Below are 18,340 nucleotides of genomic sequence, written 5' to 3' on the forward strand. Positions count from 1 at the left end.
CCTAAAAGTGGTACAATGGGTGAAAAGGTTGAAAAGCCCTGGTCTAAGGTGCAGATGATAATGCTTTCTGCAAAATGTTTCTTCCCAGCTGGCTGGGAATTTGGGAAACTATAGTCTCATGTATTCCAAGAATAGTAAATTGGGGAAGTCTGAGATATAACTCAGTAATAACTCAGATACATGAACCATAATACTAAACAGAGACTATTTTATGCAATCACAATCGGGACAGAATTTCCATTTACCAAGCACACAATAATCCCATGACTGTGTGAATGCTATGATGGTTGTAAATGCAAGGACTGATTGTGCATTTTTTCACTGCAATTGTAACTTCAGATGGTGGCTAAATGAATGGTTGTAAGTTGAGGTCTACCTTTGATGCTATTTTTCAAACTGCATCTTGGAGAAACTCAGTACTCTTTGGAAAATATTCAAAAGTTCATTTGTAATTCTCACTACACTTTTCCTAAAGACAATGCACAAATGCAACCACAGTGGACTTTGGGCCTTGCTCTAGAGCAGGGAAGAAATTGTTTTCCTCCAGTTGTTGACAAAATGCTACCTTCCTCATCCCTAGGAAATATGGAAATCATCATCAAGGATAAATTTAAGTAACTCTACCTGTTGCCATTATGTAATTCTTAATTCAGGAATGAAAATGATGGAAAAATTGGGTTAAATATGTCTTATAATATTTTTCTATCTTCACTTCCCTGCCACATTGCATTCTCTATCAAACATATATGCCATCCATAGCAGAATGAAGAAAAAGCTACTAGAAAGCTTGAAAACTACTGAAAGATAAAACTTCAGTAAAAAGGTTGTTGCCTTGCTTTCCATTAAAGATGGTTTGAGTTATGTCCATCTAGTGTCACAAGATTAAATTAAATACTTCTTTTGTAAAACTTAATTAAATAGCAATGCTGTTTTTTAACATTTAATTTCTTTTTAAAAAAAATCCTTCGTATAGAACTCTTTTCTGAACATCTAATCGTCCCATATGAAGGAGAACTTGGGATTTGTTATGTAGATTGAAATCAGCTTGAGGTCAGTATTCTAATAGAATTTATCTCTGGGCAAAATTATAAATGCCAAGTGCCAATGTACACATTAGCCAAAAATATGATCTTTCACACCCCATCTTCTACTACTTGCCCCATCCCAGACTTGAAGCTGTCAAGTCTGACTTTATCAGACTTTACAATAACACTCAATGATCTTTCCCTGCTAATTAGGAAAGTCTGAAATGGTATGAATAACCCCAAGAACTGACTGAAAAACAAAGTAGAATGGAGAAAAGGAAAAGGAATGTCCCAGAGGAGGGAAAGTTAAGCACGTTAACCATAAAACTCTCTAAAATGCTGCCAAGAAGAAAGAAACTTGAAATTGTGGTGCACCTGCTCTATTACCTGTGGTTAATTCTAGTCTGCTTGTATGTGTGTTTTGGCCGGCTGTGATGTCAAGAGAAAGAGGCGTGGCAACTTTGGAGGCAGGTAGATAAAGGATTCAAACTAAACAGGATTCCCCAGTTCTGAGAGTGGAACAACAGCGGAATCACAAGTCACCAGAGTCAGGTAAGCTTGTTTATCTCTCCCTCTCTTTTCTAACTCTTTTTGCTTCTCTTTTTCCTTCTTAAATCTGGAGTTAGGAAAGGTCAGGTTGAGGATAGGGGGTTGAGATGCCAGTGAACTGAAAGACATGCTGCCTGATCTTATTATTTACTGAGGAATAAAATCCACAATCTTGTTCCAGATAGCATTGCAGTTCAAACCTAACATCTGTAATGTAAGATTTTGAAGACTTTTGTACCTGAATTTGTTTTAATCCTTTTCTTGTGTTTCTCTCACATTCCTTTCAAGCCTGATTTTTCTTCTTTTTCTCTGGAAGATTTTTTTTAAAAAATGTTTTTATAAATATATACAAAGACCTGCACAGAGTTTTAAAACTACTTTTGTAACTTCCTGTCTCCTCAAAAAACTCTTACTCTTCCTTCTATTTGTTTCCTTTAAGATTGCAGTCTTCCTTTCCTGTTTATATTTCTGGAACAAAGATGAAAACAGGAGAAGTGGGACAAAGGAAAATGATAGGAAAACAGATTATAATTCAGTTTTGGTATTTGGAAAATTGGAAAATTGTACTCGGGAAAGAGATAGGAAAATATATGGAGCAATATGGCAAATTATATTATGAGCATAATTTCCAGAATTATTATATTTGAGCCTACTGACAATGCCTTTTAAGTACTGATAGAAGATACTTTATCAATAAATATGCATATGGTCATATTAATTTGAGTACTAATTGCAATAAAAAACTATAGCTTTTATTTTTGGTGTATTTAAAAGACTATGTAGAATGCCCTGAAACATGTTTACAAGGGGATCCTACAAACTGTAAATTAATACATTCCCATCCCCATTCTTGTTCCAGCCCTTCAGCTCAGTTTTTCTCAACCTTGGCAACTTGAGGATATGTGGATTTCCAGTTCCCAAAATCCTGGGCTGAGAAGCTGAGAAACAGCTTTAGTTGTAAGGATTACAACTCCCCAAAATCTAAGCTAATTTTCAGGGACGTTGGATAGATGGATGCCTGATTTGAGCATATAGAGCTTTTTAAAAATGCAGTATTGTTAAATTGCAGGGTCAAAATTCTTCAGATCACTCCCCAGAGGAGACTCTTGTCCAAATATAGAATTCTAGAAGCCATTGTTCTACACTTCTATTGTACCTTGTAACTGAGAATTCAAAATAGTCAAATAGTATAGCTTAACCATGAATGTGTGCGCCCATTGCTCTGACAACGTATAGTATCTGGGTTTATTAAAGTCACAAACAGAACGCAGGATAAAGTAATGATTCTGAAAGGATAGAGCTGATTGCTTATTATGCTCTATGAGTCATAAAATGGAATCACTTGTAACTGCAGTTCCAAATCAATATTTGTACTACTGCAGATCAGGAATTTTACAAAAGAAAAAAAAGTATTGTTAAACAGTGGAGAGTCATTCCTTGTCATTCAAATGCAAACCACTGCACTTTCAGTTGTGACTTCAGGTTTCTATGTTGACATAATAAGGTGTTTTTGTCTTCTGTTTGTTGCCAGGTTCTTCATAATAATCTGGGTAATCTATAGTCTTCTAATGCTATAAATCAAACCTCATGAGGTAGCCTTTTTGCCCCTTTTTTACTTTTTATAAAACATATATGGGTTCTGGTGGGAGGACAACTTTGTGTGTTCTTATTCTATATCCACTCATAAGAATCTTGTGGCATCACAATTTTAGGACTTCACTCAGCATTATAAACAAACATACAGGTAGATAAAAGAAATCGAACTCCCCTTTTCTCTTTAGCTGAAAAACTACTGATCAGAGGGTGTTAGTGTGATCTTAGTGTGGTTTAATTTCCTTCTTTTTTAAAACATTTTTTTAAACAAAACCTAATTTCACCCCCCCCACACACCCACTGCCATGGGTGGCAAACACTGGCAGAATTGTTCACAATTTTATCAAAGTTTGTAAACTTTTCTCCAAGAAATGAAATTAACATTTAAAATATAGAAGAAAAATTATAAGGAGTCAGATTGTCTTTCTTGGCACTTTTTCAACATGCCCGCTCACTCTAAATTGTTAAGTGCCAGCTCTTCCAAAATATTCAGTTATCTAACCATTCAACAGAAAATGAAAAGAGGCAGGTGTTAAGCTCAAAAACATGTGGCTCTTTTCCTAATTTCCCACCCATTAGGGCCCTTCTACAGGCAAGAGTAACACTGGATCCTGGAGTGATGCTACCTTTGTTTTTTCCAGTGCCACTGTGGGACTTCTAGTGATCTTCACACACGGCACCGATTAACTTTGGAAATTAACTGTTTCTGCTGTAGATTCTGAAAAAAACCCACATTAAAATAGAGGTGCAGCATTTCTTCCAAAATTATGGGATGGTGGATGCAGTCATCGTTTAGCAGCAACTGCTTCTAGGCTCCTGTGTTTCCTAGCCACTCTGAAGGTTTCCACACAGTGGGTGTGGGGTCTCTATTTTGTTTTTTATTTTTGTCCTTCTCCAAATAGCAGACACAAGGAGAGAAAAACAAGAATGGGGGCAGTTTGCTACCTAATTGATGTTTTTAGCACTCTGTTGACCAGCTGGAGGTACACATGCTAGCTCAATTGGGAAAAGGTGAGAGCACTCATTTTTTAAAAATAGCTTTTGATATTTTTTTTGTATATAATGCTTTGTCCCTTAGGACAACGCGTCATGATTTCTTCAGCAAGTTTGTAATCTTTGTTTAAATTTTTTCTACACTTTTAGGTAGTATGCTTCACATAAAAATAAATTATAATTTAGACACGTTATTTAAAATTTATAGTTGTATGCATTTGAATATGGTACATAAGTAACAAAACCAATTATACTTTTGTCACTGAAGAAATAAGATATTAAAGCCCAGAAATAAAAGTCCAAGTACAGTTGTGATGTGGGACTTCCTAGTGGAAGAGCCTCCATTGGAATCATCTGGTCCACCATTAAATACACTGGAATATTATTTCATTTATTATATTTACATCCTGCTTTTCCTCCAAGAATTTGGGGTGGGATAACTAGCGCTCTCATCTCTATTTTTTGGGTGATTGTATTCTTACGCAGTAGGTTAGGCTAAGAAAAAATGAAAAGGAGTTACCTAAAATCGCTCAATGTCTGAAGATGGACATGGGTCTGGGCCTCTCCCTTGGTCCTGGCATAGATAGATCCATATTGACTGTATGCCATATTTCCCTAAGTTATCCAGCAACTTCAAGAAGAAAAAGCTGTCCTGTTAGCCGTATTGAAATAAAATTCGGTCCCCAGCCTACTAGATATTTGTACCTAAGACTATAAATAGAGAAAAGGCCATCTTTATGTTGTAGGCATTCAGTTGTTTGGGCTAGTCCTTTAGGTAAGTAGATAAGTAGATAGATAGGTATCCATGGTTTTCTAATCTTGAAATCTTGAAAATCTTCCAGAAAATCTTTTGGTTTTGTTTTCTCTAAACAGATAGGTCAGTTTTGCCATTTCTGACATTTCCCCAATCCATTCATCCACTGTGGGAATTTTATTATTTTTACATCATTATGAATACAATAATATTGTTGAAGTTACCATAGACAAAATTAATGTACCATAAGTCTTTTCTAATCCATTGTCCATAAGTCCCAGTATAACCAATTTCAATTTCTTTGCAATATTAATCTTTAAAATCCTTTACATCACTGTGTGAATTTGTATCCAAAATTTTTCAGCTTTCTCACAAGTCCACCATGCATGATAAAAAGTTCCCTGATGCTTTTCACATTTCAAACACTGCTTTGAAATACCCTTATACATCTTTTATAAGTTCTCTGGTGTCATATACCAAAAACACATCATTTTATTAAAAAGTTATCTTAAATTAGTATACAATGTAAATTCAATACTATTTACCCACATTTTCTCCCAAATGTCCATCTAGCTGTGCAAACGAAAACCGTTGAAAACTATGTCCTCCTGCAGCCATTTGTTTTTTTTACTTTACCTGAGTCCTGTTTTTTTTTCCCAGTGGGAAGAGAATTAAGCTGCTCAGGGGCCTTCTAGTATAATCTTTGACTCAATGGTGGTGCTGCCAGCTCCTGTTTAGGGGCTGCCAGTTGGCCATTGGCCAATATTAGAAGGACATGACTTGTTGGCCTTGGAGAGGAACAGAATGTTCTGTTAATAAAAATCCAGGTGGAACCCAACTCTTGCCATCAAGTTTAATTAGTGAAGATAGGGCACAGAGCAGGGTGACTTGTAGCGTTTGAGGGCTGCCTGACAAAGGGATCCCTTCTTTGTGAAACTTTCCTTAGTAGACGACCTCTGCCATGGCCTTGTAAGCTGTCTGTCATTTCTGGAGCCATGATAGAGCAGGGTTAAACTTTAAACATATTAACTGGATCCTTAACTTGGAAGAATATCTGGATTCTTCACCAGAGTTAAAAAGAACAGTATATGCCACCCTGTAAAAATATTATTAGGATTAGACCTACAGTGTAATATATCCTAATTTTCCCCAATTGCTTAAAACATTTTAAAAATAGCAATGATCAAACTTTAATTGCCAATATGATAGAAGGGAAAATAGAATGGAGAGTGATCATATTAAATACAAGTACATTTACTTAATTCTAAATTGAATCAAATACAGTTTTTGTTATATCTTGCAACTGCTTTTGGGAATGAAGCCCCCAGCATTTTATTCATTCTACTGGAAAATCACATACACTGCTAAAAGCTCTATTCCAGTGTTTCATACAAATACACACATACACACACACACACACTCCCTCTCTCACACGCAAACACATTCTCACACACACTCATTTTTTATCTCTCATACGTACACATAAAAGTCATTAAATTTTTTAATAACAATAAGAACTAATATAAACTAAAAGAAAAGAAAAGAAAAAGGGAGAAATAAAAGAAAAAATGCAAAAAAACAAAAGAAAATGTACAGTGGCTTCTGATCTTTTTTACAGCAATTATAAGTACAATTATGTGTTTTCCTCTTATTCTATGGGTGCAACACTACTCTCTTCTTTCTATAATCTATCCTGTCTAATAATCAAAGCATAAATCATAAGTTCATTTTTTCTGTCTTATGCAAAACTCCAAAAGGAGCTTCCAGTCATTAATGAATGTGGATATTGTCTTTTCTCTAATCAAATAAGTCAATTTAGCCATTTCTGCATGTTTTGTCAACTTCACCAACCATTTCTTCATTGTAGGTACTGCCAAATCATTCCATCTTTGTGCATACAATCTTGTTGCAGTTATATATAAAAACAGTGTTCCATGATTCTTTTCTAATTGCTTATCCATCAGTCCCAGGAAGAAATGTTTTAGTTTCAATTGATTTTAATCTTTAAAATCCTCTAAATCATTATATGTGTTTGAACTCAAAATTTTCTAGCTTTTTGACACATCTACAAAGCATTTCTTATTCACATTTCCAACATAAACTCGATTTACCTTTACACATTCTAGATATATATTTTTGGTGCCATACACCAACAGTACATTATTTTATAAAAAATCTCTTTAAGATTATATTTGTACATAATGTAAATTTCAATCATTTCAATCACATTTCCTGTTGTTCCATTTGTATATTTTAATCAAAGTTTTAGCCTATTTTATCATACATTCTTTAATCTGTTCTATTTCAAATTTTACTAAATGTTTATATCTTTTAGCTATTACATATTCATCCTTTGTTTACAGTTCCATTTAAAATTCCTTCTTACAGTATTCAATGTAATGAATTCTTTTGTTTACTTTATTCTTTTTACTCCAGTGTTTCTTAATCCAAGCAACTGGAAGGGAATTCTGGGAGTTGAACTCCACCCATCTTAAAATGGCTGGGATTGAGAAATAGTGGCCTACTCTGGAATGTAAATCTACTTTGCAGACGATACTGGCTTAAAGCAAATAACAGTCTGGCTTTCCATATCTGTACCATATGTAGTGAGTAATACTGCTTTAAAATATTTATAAATGCACATATAGAGACAGTATTCTTTTAAGTCAACAATATTTATATCACAAAATGGATTCTGCTGTAGAATTCTGGGTCCTGAGTTCTTTTCGCTTCCTTATATACAACCCTATTTTAATGCTTTAACCAACAATTAGTACTGAAGTATTTTCTCTCATTGTCTCATTAGAAATTAATTATTTTGCTCTAGAGTTCTATGAATTTTGACTGAGAACTTAAAATCCAGTTTCCCTCCACTGTCACTCATTCTGTCTCTGTTTCTTTGTCTCAATTTCTTTCTTGCCAGCTTGTTCAAAATATTTGTAAAAAGACTAGAACTTTTTGTAACCTCTAAGTCAGGCATGTCAACTCGCAATGTATCACGACTTCTTCCCCATTACCAGCAATGGGGTGGGCACAGTTTCACCGTGACACATCTGGCCCGTGGGCTGGCAGTTTGACATGCCTGCTCTAAGTAGAAGCCTTGTTTCTTTATCCAGGTAATTGAGTTTGCTGTGTGACATCACCATGACATATCAATGTTCTCCATTAACTTTGCTTGTTGCAAGCTAGTTGGGAAGCATACAAATGACAACCACATGATTGTCACTGTGAGAAGCTGTGATGGCTGTAAAAGCAGGCCAATTGCAAGGCATTTGAATGGTGATTATGGGACCCTCCAATAGTCATAAATACAAGGCTTAGCATCAACCTGTATTTTTTAACACATCCAACTCTGAATAGTTGCTAAACAAGGGAGTCAACAAGCAAGGACAACTTGCATAGATAAAGAAGTGAAAGGGAGAATTCTGGAAACAGGAACATTGTTTTCTATTAGGCATAAATTTCTGCTCATAGGAAACTAATGGATAGCCTAATAAAGATTTTCTAAAATATATCATTTTTTGACAACAAAAGCAATAGTCTTGTGGCAACTTAAGTCTAAAAAAATGATTCATAAATTATCACATACCTGGAGTGTCATGGAAGGAGAAAAAGAAAATGGCAAATGGCAAAAGGACAGTTCATAAACAGAATTGCACATAAATGTGGCTGTTGTTAAAATGGTAATTAAGTACAAGAAAGACTGTATTAGACTTTTGAGTTGGTTAACATATATAACATGATAAAAATGTGCAAGTGGATATTAAAGACTGTGGGACAACGTTGCACTTTCAGCTTTCAAAGTGTATATGCCCATTTCTTAAGACAGGAATGGGAACCATCAGCTATTGGGCTTTCTATCTGTACTATTAGCTTTTTATCAAGGCCATGGACTGTTTACTACATTTATATAAAGCATTTAATAAATAAATGCAATTGTTTAAATTATCCTCTATATTTTCTACACTGTCAAAAACATTTGCAATTTTGAAATCTCAGATTGGTTCTCTAAATTTTGATGTTCAAAGTTAACAGTTTGGAGATGAGAATGCTTGGTCTCCTCTTATTATACTAGGGAAATAACATAGCAGCAGCCTTATCAGCAAACCAGATTCTTGTCCTTTCAGTTAGTTTATAATCTAGTTACACAATCCATGAAAAAATTGTGAAGTTTGATATCTCTGCTTTCCATGCCCCACCCAAGCCATTAATTTCTCTGCCACGTCAGATACATAGGGACTACATCTCTAGTCCAAATTAAAATAAAATGATAATCATTTTATAAAAAGACCTAATAGTATAAATGAGGGTTAAAAAAAGTCCCTGCCATATATTTTAATGTCTAAATACTATATTAAAGTGTCAAATCTTTTGGCCAGAAAAAAGACGGAAGGATGGAGGCCATATGGATTTTAAGAGCAGCTTATTGCACAAGGAAGTAGCTGCTTTTGAAAAGACCTGGTTTGGGAGCCATCTTACTTTGATCTCTCAAGGAGAGAGACTCTGAATGGATTGAACAAGACTGCTAGATTCCCCTTGGACAAGATATTCTCATTGGTAGTCTGGATCCAAGTCATACTGAGTTCTTATATTATGGGTAATTACAAACACATTGAACTGTACTCAGAAACAAATTGGCTATTTATGATATTGATGTAGTATCACTGTAGTGGCTCCCTCCATCATAGTTTGCAATCCTTATTTTTTATTTCACTTCAGAATATACTGGCACTGCATATGATTGTTCCAAATAATTTTTAGTTTTACTTATGCTTGAGTATTATAAAAGATCTGGACAAATGCCTTTAGCCCTCAAGGCAGGTGACCTGAAAGTGTAACATAATAAATGAATGATTAATCATTAGAATCAATTATCAACTTAATTTTTCAAGCTAAAATTTTAAATAGCTACCTCCTGCAGGCGTTTTAACACATTCCACATCTGGAATGTTCCTGTGGATATGAATATATCATGTCTGATCTACAGCATCAGATATATATTCTTGTGTATTAGTGACCTTTTTAATTACAGTATTCTGAATACACATTTGTTCTTTGTGATTGAGACAAAAGAGAAAAAAAATGGCAGTGAATGAACAAGGCCTCTTTTTTTTTTGTAAAATGTGGGAAACCTTGGACCAGTACCGTCGTATCTTTCAGCTCAGCATATTCACAGGTTTGTTTAGGAAGCACAGTGCTATATAAATCACTGTGTATAATATCTAGAAAGAAAGAAGCAATATAAATATACTAAGCAAAAAGGGGATTTTTTTAGATGTAATTTTAGAAGGAAATGAAGTCAGATAAAACAAAATAGAATACCCCTCTGGAAATACAATGATTGAAAGTCAGATGTAACTGTATTTGAAATTCTTCTAGTCTTTTCAAGAAAAAAAAACCTTTATGAAAAGAATTATCTCTCAGAAGTTTGGCAAAACAGAATTTTGGGAAAGTTTGATTCAGAGATCCCTTGATTGGGGGGGGGAAATCGGTCTATTAGTGAATATTAGTAATTGCCCCCATTGAGTAGTGTGTTGAATTACTGCATGGAAGTAAAGGAAATGTAATTTTATATATCAGTAGTTGATGTTCACACAGACATCTATAAAACAAAATTCCAATGTCTCTTGTATATAGGTTACCTACTAGCATATGAGATAAAGTAGCAGCCAACACTCATGTAAAGCAAAAATGATACTGTCAGTGTTCTCCAAAAATAGCGAAACTATTCAAAAATCAATCTTCTAAGTGGCTAACTTACCAAAAAGGGAGACAGAATGGGAAGAAAGAAAGAATCATGCTCCCTTTCTTAGATTCATGGGGAATGCTTATTCTAATAGTTCAAGAACACTATGCCTGACCATTGGCCATACCAACTACAGTATACCTGATGGGAACTATCACTATCCAACAGATATCTGGAGGCTGCCTACCAGCTTGGGGAACATAACACGTTTCATGATATAATGCAGCATGTGTTAAGAAGCTAAAATTTATTGGCCAAGGGGCATGGTAATGTCAATGATGGGAACTGAGCTCCTTTTTTTTTTGGAGGGATAGTTCATTTTCAGTAAAATTGATGTATTAAATCTGCTATTGTTTAGCACATTTACAGTAATGTCAATTTTTTTTTAAAATAGGCAAAAATTACTACTGAGAAGTGATAATTTGCTGTCCAATATTTATTGCATGATTATACCAATCAAATATAGACCAGGAATTGCCCAACTTTGGTATATATTGGACCCTAAGCAAAAAGACAAGTCCTTGCTCAAAAGAACGTTTAAAGTTAAAAAAAAAAAAAGCTATAATAGACAAGAGCCAAGTAATGGGGTATGAATGAAGCTACATTAGATGTATGTAGGATGGGTATCTACTGAGGAAATGAAAGTCGCATTTAAGAAATAGGAAAAAAGGTTGCTGAAGCCAGCAATTTTTTCTTTCTTTCTCCCCAGCATGTTTTACCCTATGTCATGATTATGCTGTGATTGCACCTTCTATCTAATCACTAGAACTTTGATCATCTTTACTCTGTTTCTTGCCTTCTGTGGGCTTGCTTTAAACCTCTTGTAATATAATTTTTTTTTGCGATAGGCGAAAGTGCAACTAATGTGCTGGGCTCAGCTTTGCTGCCAAGTTCAGATCCAATCATCAGGATCCTGATGAAATTACTTAGTCTCAGACGTCAGTGGCTAATGACTTACGTGTAGCTTTTTTATACAGTGTGTTGGCAGGAACCAATGTGCTTTGCTGGCAAATATGAGGTGGTAGGAAAATTCTTTGTGGGAATTACAGTTAAGTGTGCTGAAAAAAGCTTTATAAACTCTAGCATCCTCATAATGTCTCCCAGTATCCCACAAACAGGAACCATAATTAAATTATTTTAGGAAATATCATATATCAATATTTTTGTTAGAGTGATATATATTGGCTTGCAAATGCAGTTTTGCATATCTTGTCAAACTTTTCTGTTTGATGTAGAATGAATAATTCAGTAGGTTGCCTTATGCATCATAAGTATAACAAGCTAAAAATAGATCTGCCTGATTGGATAAGGGGAATCTGGCATCTGGTTTTTATAGTGGCCAACCCAAAAAATTAATACATGAGTGCCGTTGCTATTCAGCAATTCACTTTTAGAGTCATACCATCTTTGATTCTCCACCATTAAAAATCTAGCTGATCACTAAGATCATCAGAATAGATCCATGTCCTGAGATTGCTAGGATGTCTTTTTGCATCTTGATCAAAATCTTGGGTTACCTGTTGCTGTGTTATCAGTATATCCATGAAAACCAGCTTTTCAATCCTTCATTAAAACCAACCATAGATAGAAACAAGAAGTACTGGAAATGAAAAGAGAGAATGCATAAGTATCCTACTGGGAAATTTTGAGGAGACTTACATAATATTGCATTGTTACCTTGCAAGGCTATGCAGAGTACAACACTTATGTTCTGTCATATAAATTATTTGGACTGATTTATTTTGGCATTAGCAGTGCTATGCCAAGTCTACAGAACTTGTGATTAAGAAGGTAGGCTTTGAAATAGGAAGGTCTCAAATTTAAATCTTGTTTGTGGCATTTAACTCCATATGTCCTGTTTGGCACTCCAATCCTATTTTAATTACATAAATATCGATCTATGATTAAGCACAGTTACATGGTTTTGCCAAGTTTGGATTTGAGGTTATATAAGTCATCTAAAGTGTAAGACTGATGTAGAAGGAGTAAGCAGAGGAGTATATATTGCCTTGCTTCATCTTTTCTCCTCTACTTCTATTCCTTCTTTTTAGAAGTGAAAGGATGAACTGAGACAATATACTTAAGGCTTCCTCTGCTTTCTCCTTCTACATTAATCTCACACCATAGATGATTCCCTGACACATTTATATCTGGTCCTGGAGTTCAGCTGAAAGCTCTGGAGGACAGATTTCAAAAGTCAAATATCTTCTGTCCAGTAATTCTGTCCAGCAAATACCTCCCAACTGCCTTTGTTTAGTAGTTCCACACAAACAGAAGATGGAGGAAGCTGTTGTACTTCAACACAAATATTTGGCATCTTTTGTTATTTGTGTGTTATGGTTTCAGCTAATTATTGGGTCAAATAGCAACATCGGTTCTTATTATTATTATTTATTATTATTTATTGAATTTATAATGTAGCCATATGCCATAAGGGTTACTAAGTCATGATGACTGGGTTTGAACAACACAATAAGTAAAAAAAAAAATAGAACAAATTAAAGTTACTGTAATAATATACCCAGTCACTCAGTTCAGTGTAAATCTAAAATGAGAAAGGACTGGAGTCCTTCAAATAATTATCTGGGGTAAGGGAAATTGATTTTCAGCAAACTTGTCTACATACTTACTTTCAGGTAGAACACAATTGTTTTCTTTCACCTCACTTTTAGTAATAATAATAATAATAATAATAATAATAATAATAATAGTAGTAGTAGTAGTAGTAATAGTAATAGTAATAGTAATAGTAATAGTAATAGTAATAGTAATAGTAATAATAAAGTTGGAAGGAACCTTGAAGGTCATCTAGTCCAACCCTAGGCAGGAAACCCTATACCATTTCAGACAAATGACTGTCCAGTCTCTTCTTAAAAACTTCCAGTGTTGGAGCATTCACTGCTTCTGAAGGCAGGTTGTTCCACTGGTTAATTGTTCTCACTGTCAGGAAGTTTCTCCTTAGTTCTAGGTTGCTTCTCTCCTTGATTAGTTTCCACCCGTTGCTTCTTGTCCTGCCTTCAGGCGCTTTGGAAAATAGCTTGACTCCCTCTTCTTTATGGCAGCCCCTGAGATATTGGAGCCTATAACATGAAGGAAACCATTTGGCATAAAAATTAGATCCTTCAGAATACACATAGCCAATCCTGAGTCAAATTTATAATAAAAAATACATTAATTTTCAGCATAAAGATATGTGGAAAGTAAGAAAACAAATTAAAGATTTTAAGGAAAATGTGTCTCTGACTCTCAAGAATTGGGAGAGAAAATTTCTAGTTAAATCTGACACTAGTTTGCTAGGCACAGCATAAAGATTATCTATTATAACTTTTCCAGCCCATAAAAATAGAATTATGAGGTGCTGCATTCAGGAGATATCTTCCATATGTTCGGTAGAACCTTTTTTAATTTGAAACAGTGTTCTCATTGAACAAGGGCATGGATTAGATTGTTGTCTATAAGGCTGGAGATGATCCAATAGTATAACTAGTGGAGTTAGGAGTAGCAGATGTTGAGAATAGGCTCAACATCATTTTCAGGATTGAAATTGGAGTACACCAAAACTGATATAATTTCCACAGCATACTTTTTTGCCTACATGGAAAATTTTTTTATAGTGTGGAACAAAATGAAGGACTAAATGGTTTGAGATACACACACACACACACACACACACACGAGACAGAGAAAGAGAGACAGATAGAGAGTGTGTGTTCTATTTATAATACTGCCATTGCCTAAGCATTCTTGCATTAATACTGGATTTGAGAATGCTATATTTACCCTATTATGTACAGTTCCAGTCTTACTGAGTGTGCGAATAGCCTTGGATTCTCAATTTTATTATTTTTATTATTCTTCATATTCTGCAATAATCTGACATATTGCATTTGGCCGCTCAGCATCTGAGACTAAAATGTCTTAAGGTTAACTGGATTTTTTTTAAAAAAAATCTTTATAACATAAATTTCATGAGCAAGAACTCTTCTCCAACTACATACCCTCTAAATATATTGGGACTCCCAGAATTCTAAACCAACCTGCCTGCTGCAGATCTGATGTGTACTAAGCAACAGCCTGTTGATCATCTAGCCTTATTCCAGAATAACACTAATATTTGCTCAATTGCCTTTGCTCTCATGCCAAAAGCCCAGTATATATTTTCCCATTTCTTCCTCATTGCATACAGTGTGAGAAATGCCCTGTGTTGTAGAAAGAAAACAAGGAAGTAAATAAAGATAACAAAAGCTGTGTGAGTTTAGATATGAGTTTCATACAAAGGAAAACCATAAGTGTCCTGATTTCCTATTCAAAATTTCAAATTCTGGACAGTCTGCTTCTGCCTTAACAGACAAATTGTTTATGTAAGTGTAAAGTTGGTCCAAATTTGCTAATTTTTATTAGCAACTACTAATATCTGGGAGCCTTTTTCTTTGCAAAAAGTATGTGTCCTAGTATTGATTTTACAGCTTTTCTTGATTCAGCAACCACTCAGAGTTATAAATGGCAACCAGCAGGAATCCTTAGTAATGCTTTCTTGGGACATGTATTTTTTTCAGTCCATCTAGAAGAAAAGCTTTTAAATGCAATATTGCTGGCATGCTACTCATGATTTTGTGATCATTGCAACACTTTCAGGGTTTGCTGGGATAACACTTTACAGGGATTGCTAGAACACCACTTTCATAAGATCCACTCTTCAATCTGGGGAATAGAAGATTTTGAATGTTCAACACCTTTTGAAAGCATTTGAGATCAGCAAATGGCAAGGATCTGATGCAAAATTGCAAGTTGGTTTTAAAGTATAGTGCGAGTTATTAGGAAATAGAGGAGACTGAACAGAAGAAAAAGGCTTGCTAAATATTTACAAGTGAATTTTTGGTTGAGGTGAGTTTGATTGGTATACACAGTTATGCTGATTTAGTTCAGTTGTGATAAATATCCCTGGATATGATTTTGTTTTACATAACTTCCAGTTCATGGATTGCATAAACACTCATAACTATTTGTTTTTATAAGTATTTATTAGTGATTCAGCTGTTCTGTGACATTCATAAATTTCATTAAACTGTAATATGATGTGTTAGATTATATCCAAGAATAATGTGGATTCAATCATATGCTTAAAATTATGGTGTATGACTTTTAGTGTTATGTGAGACTACAATGAATTACATGCTGCCCATATCTAATATCTTATGAGATTTTGCATAACATTGTGAAAAAAATCTGAGATATGATGATATCCTGAGATTTTGAAATTTGTTTCATTTTTCATTACTTAGCTTTATAATGTTGTGGGCACCATTTCTGGACATTGATAGATATCCTGAGGCTGACAGTCACTGTATTAGTGACCCCTGAATTAGATGGAGTAAATGTTTCCAGTATTCTCTGTCCATGTTCTGTAATAACTTCTATATAAGTTCCCGAGTGAGCAGAAGGATGCATTTAATTAAAGTGGAATGCAAGAGTCCAGCCTAGAATCCAAATGTACTCTACAACACTCACTCTACAAACATTTGATTCTAAGGAGATTCTGTGTAATAAATGTATATATTTTATGTGCAATAACGTATACTGCCTTTCCTCCAAGAACTATGAGCTTGTGTACATAGTGAATATTTTTCTGTTTATTCTCACAGTCTCTCTATGATGTTTGAGTCAAATTTAAGGATAGGAATTACCCAAAACCATCCATCAGATTTATGATGTGAGAGAATCTGAAACTATGTTCTTGTGTGAATATTATTGAGCACGATGGGCCTCTCTTTCCAAGATCCCTGTCTGGCTATTCAGCCTGGGGCAGCCAGAAGATGTGTAATGAATTACACCATAAAAGAATAATGATTGTGACTATGCTTTTATTGCTTTTGCACTTTGTGACTGAAGGGTTAAATAACTCCTTTTGGTGCCTTGCTTTCTGCTATAGCTGCATCAGCTTTTGCTGACTTGCAGACTTTCTCTAGTTTTAGATCTGTTTTTAAAAATAGCTGCTGCTCCAGCTTATGCTGCCAACAGGGGTACTAATGGTGCAACTTATCACAGCCTGAAAGAATGTTTGAATATTGTGCCTTGTTTGGATCTGTGCCCATCTCAACCTGCCAACTCCCTGCATGGTCTTATCTCTGCTTCTTCTCAGTAGGGGTTATGTGTTAACACTTGAACTTCTCTTCTTTGTAAACCAAGGCATGGAGTCAGTGTGGGAAAATTGCAAAAAAAAAAAAAAATACCCTGCTGCAACATTTCTGTGGCTCACAGTGACATACCTGATTGAAATTAATCAAATAACTACATGTAAAGAGGCATGGTCTATATGGTTTTAATCCTGAAGTGGATTATCTTATGTGGGCAAATATCTGGAGGTGTGGGGATCTTAAAGGATTACTGGATAGATCAAAGGATAAAGTGCCTTCAACCCAGTGATTGCACTGATGTCTTTCAAATAGCAGGACATGGAGAGATGGAAGGAAGAATATTGTAATTTAGCATGGAGAAAGAATTAAGTGCTATCCCTCCCATGCTTTTCCAAAGCAGTTATTAAAATTGCTCAAAGGCTATTGGAGAACATTTACACATTTCTATCATGCAGTGTGTGCAACCTGGCCAGAGATCTCTGAAAATGGTACAGCAGATTGGCCATTTCAATAAGTTGCAACTAACAAAATGTTACAAAGCATTCCTCCGAAAGGTTTTTTTTAAAGAGCAGCAGATGAGTGATTTAACAAAATAGTAATTTAGTAACTAAGATTTTTCCCACTAGTTAAACTGGAATAATTGTGGAATATGGTGCTGGAGGTGGATTGGCTATACCCCAGCCTCTCCCCTAACATGGACACACACACACACACAAACACACACACACACACACAAATACATGGTTGAATATGGTATGACCTTGAGACTGTTGGGAAACTTGATCAGCCATGAAAAAGGCCTCCTGAAAGGCACAGAGCCAAAGAGAAAAGTAAAATAAAATGTGTTTGTCCCGTTTCCCTGGCTGGTTTGCTTCCTCTACAGAAAGGAACTGAATGCTTAACAGCCTGGTCTGTCTGAATTTGGGCTGTTCCTTAGGTAGTTCAGTGTATAGAGTTGTTCTCTCCTTTACCTGAGTATCTAAATCAAATTGAATGAGAGAGCATGTGCTCCAAAGAGACTATCATTTCCCAAGCTACAAGGTACAAATTGCAGTATGTGAAAGAAGTGATAGGAGCTAGCTTTAAGGAAGTCAGAATTTAGCAAGATTTTGTTCTGATTTTCCCAGAACAGTAAATGCAGCATTTATTATAGAGTTGAGAAACAATACAGGTAGTCCTTGCCTAACGACAGCCTTGTTTAGTGGCCCTAGGAAGTTACATTGGTGCTGAAAAAGTTACTTTATGACTGATCTTTACCCTTATAACCATTATAATGTTTCACAGTCACAGGATCATTATTTTGCCTGCTTTGCATCTGGCTTCAGACAAGCTGATTCAATAGAGAATTTGGCAGTAAAATCGCAAGGCATGGTCACATGACGTCTCACTTAATGATTGCTATGGATGCATAAGGTTGTTAGTCCATTGCAGTCTCACTTAACAACTATGTCATTCAGTGATGGAGTTACTGGTCCCAGTTGTGACAGTAAAAGCAAGGACGATCTGATATTAATCAATTCATAAATATCTGCCTAAGGATAAAAGG

At 35.1% G+C, this 18,340-nt stretch overlaps 1 protein-coding gene across 1 annotated transcript in view; it reads left to right on the top strand.

Annotated features, from left to right (window-relative positions):
- The first annotated feature begins 1,536 nt into the window (after positions 1–1,536).
- Positions 1,537–18,340, top strand: part of GRB7 (growth factor receptor bound protein 7) — a 53,493-nt gene continuing 36,689 nt past the window's right edge. The window contains exons 1-2 of the mRNA XM_015832263.1: positions 1,537–1,577; positions 7,351–7,520. The gene's annotated coding sequence lies outside the window, so the exon portion shown is untranslated. The remainder of the gene's footprint in view (positions 1,578–7,350; positions 7,521–18,340) is intronic.

This window comes from Protobothrops mucrosquamatus, unplaced genomic scaffold (genome assembly GCF_001527695.2).
Source record: "Protobothrops mucrosquamatus isolate PMUCROS unplaced genomic scaffold, P.Mucros_1.0 scaffold1, whole genome shotgun sequence".
Lineage (NCBI taxonomy): Eukaryota > Metazoa > Chordata > Lepidosauria > Squamata > Viperidae > Protobothrops > Protobothrops mucrosquamatus.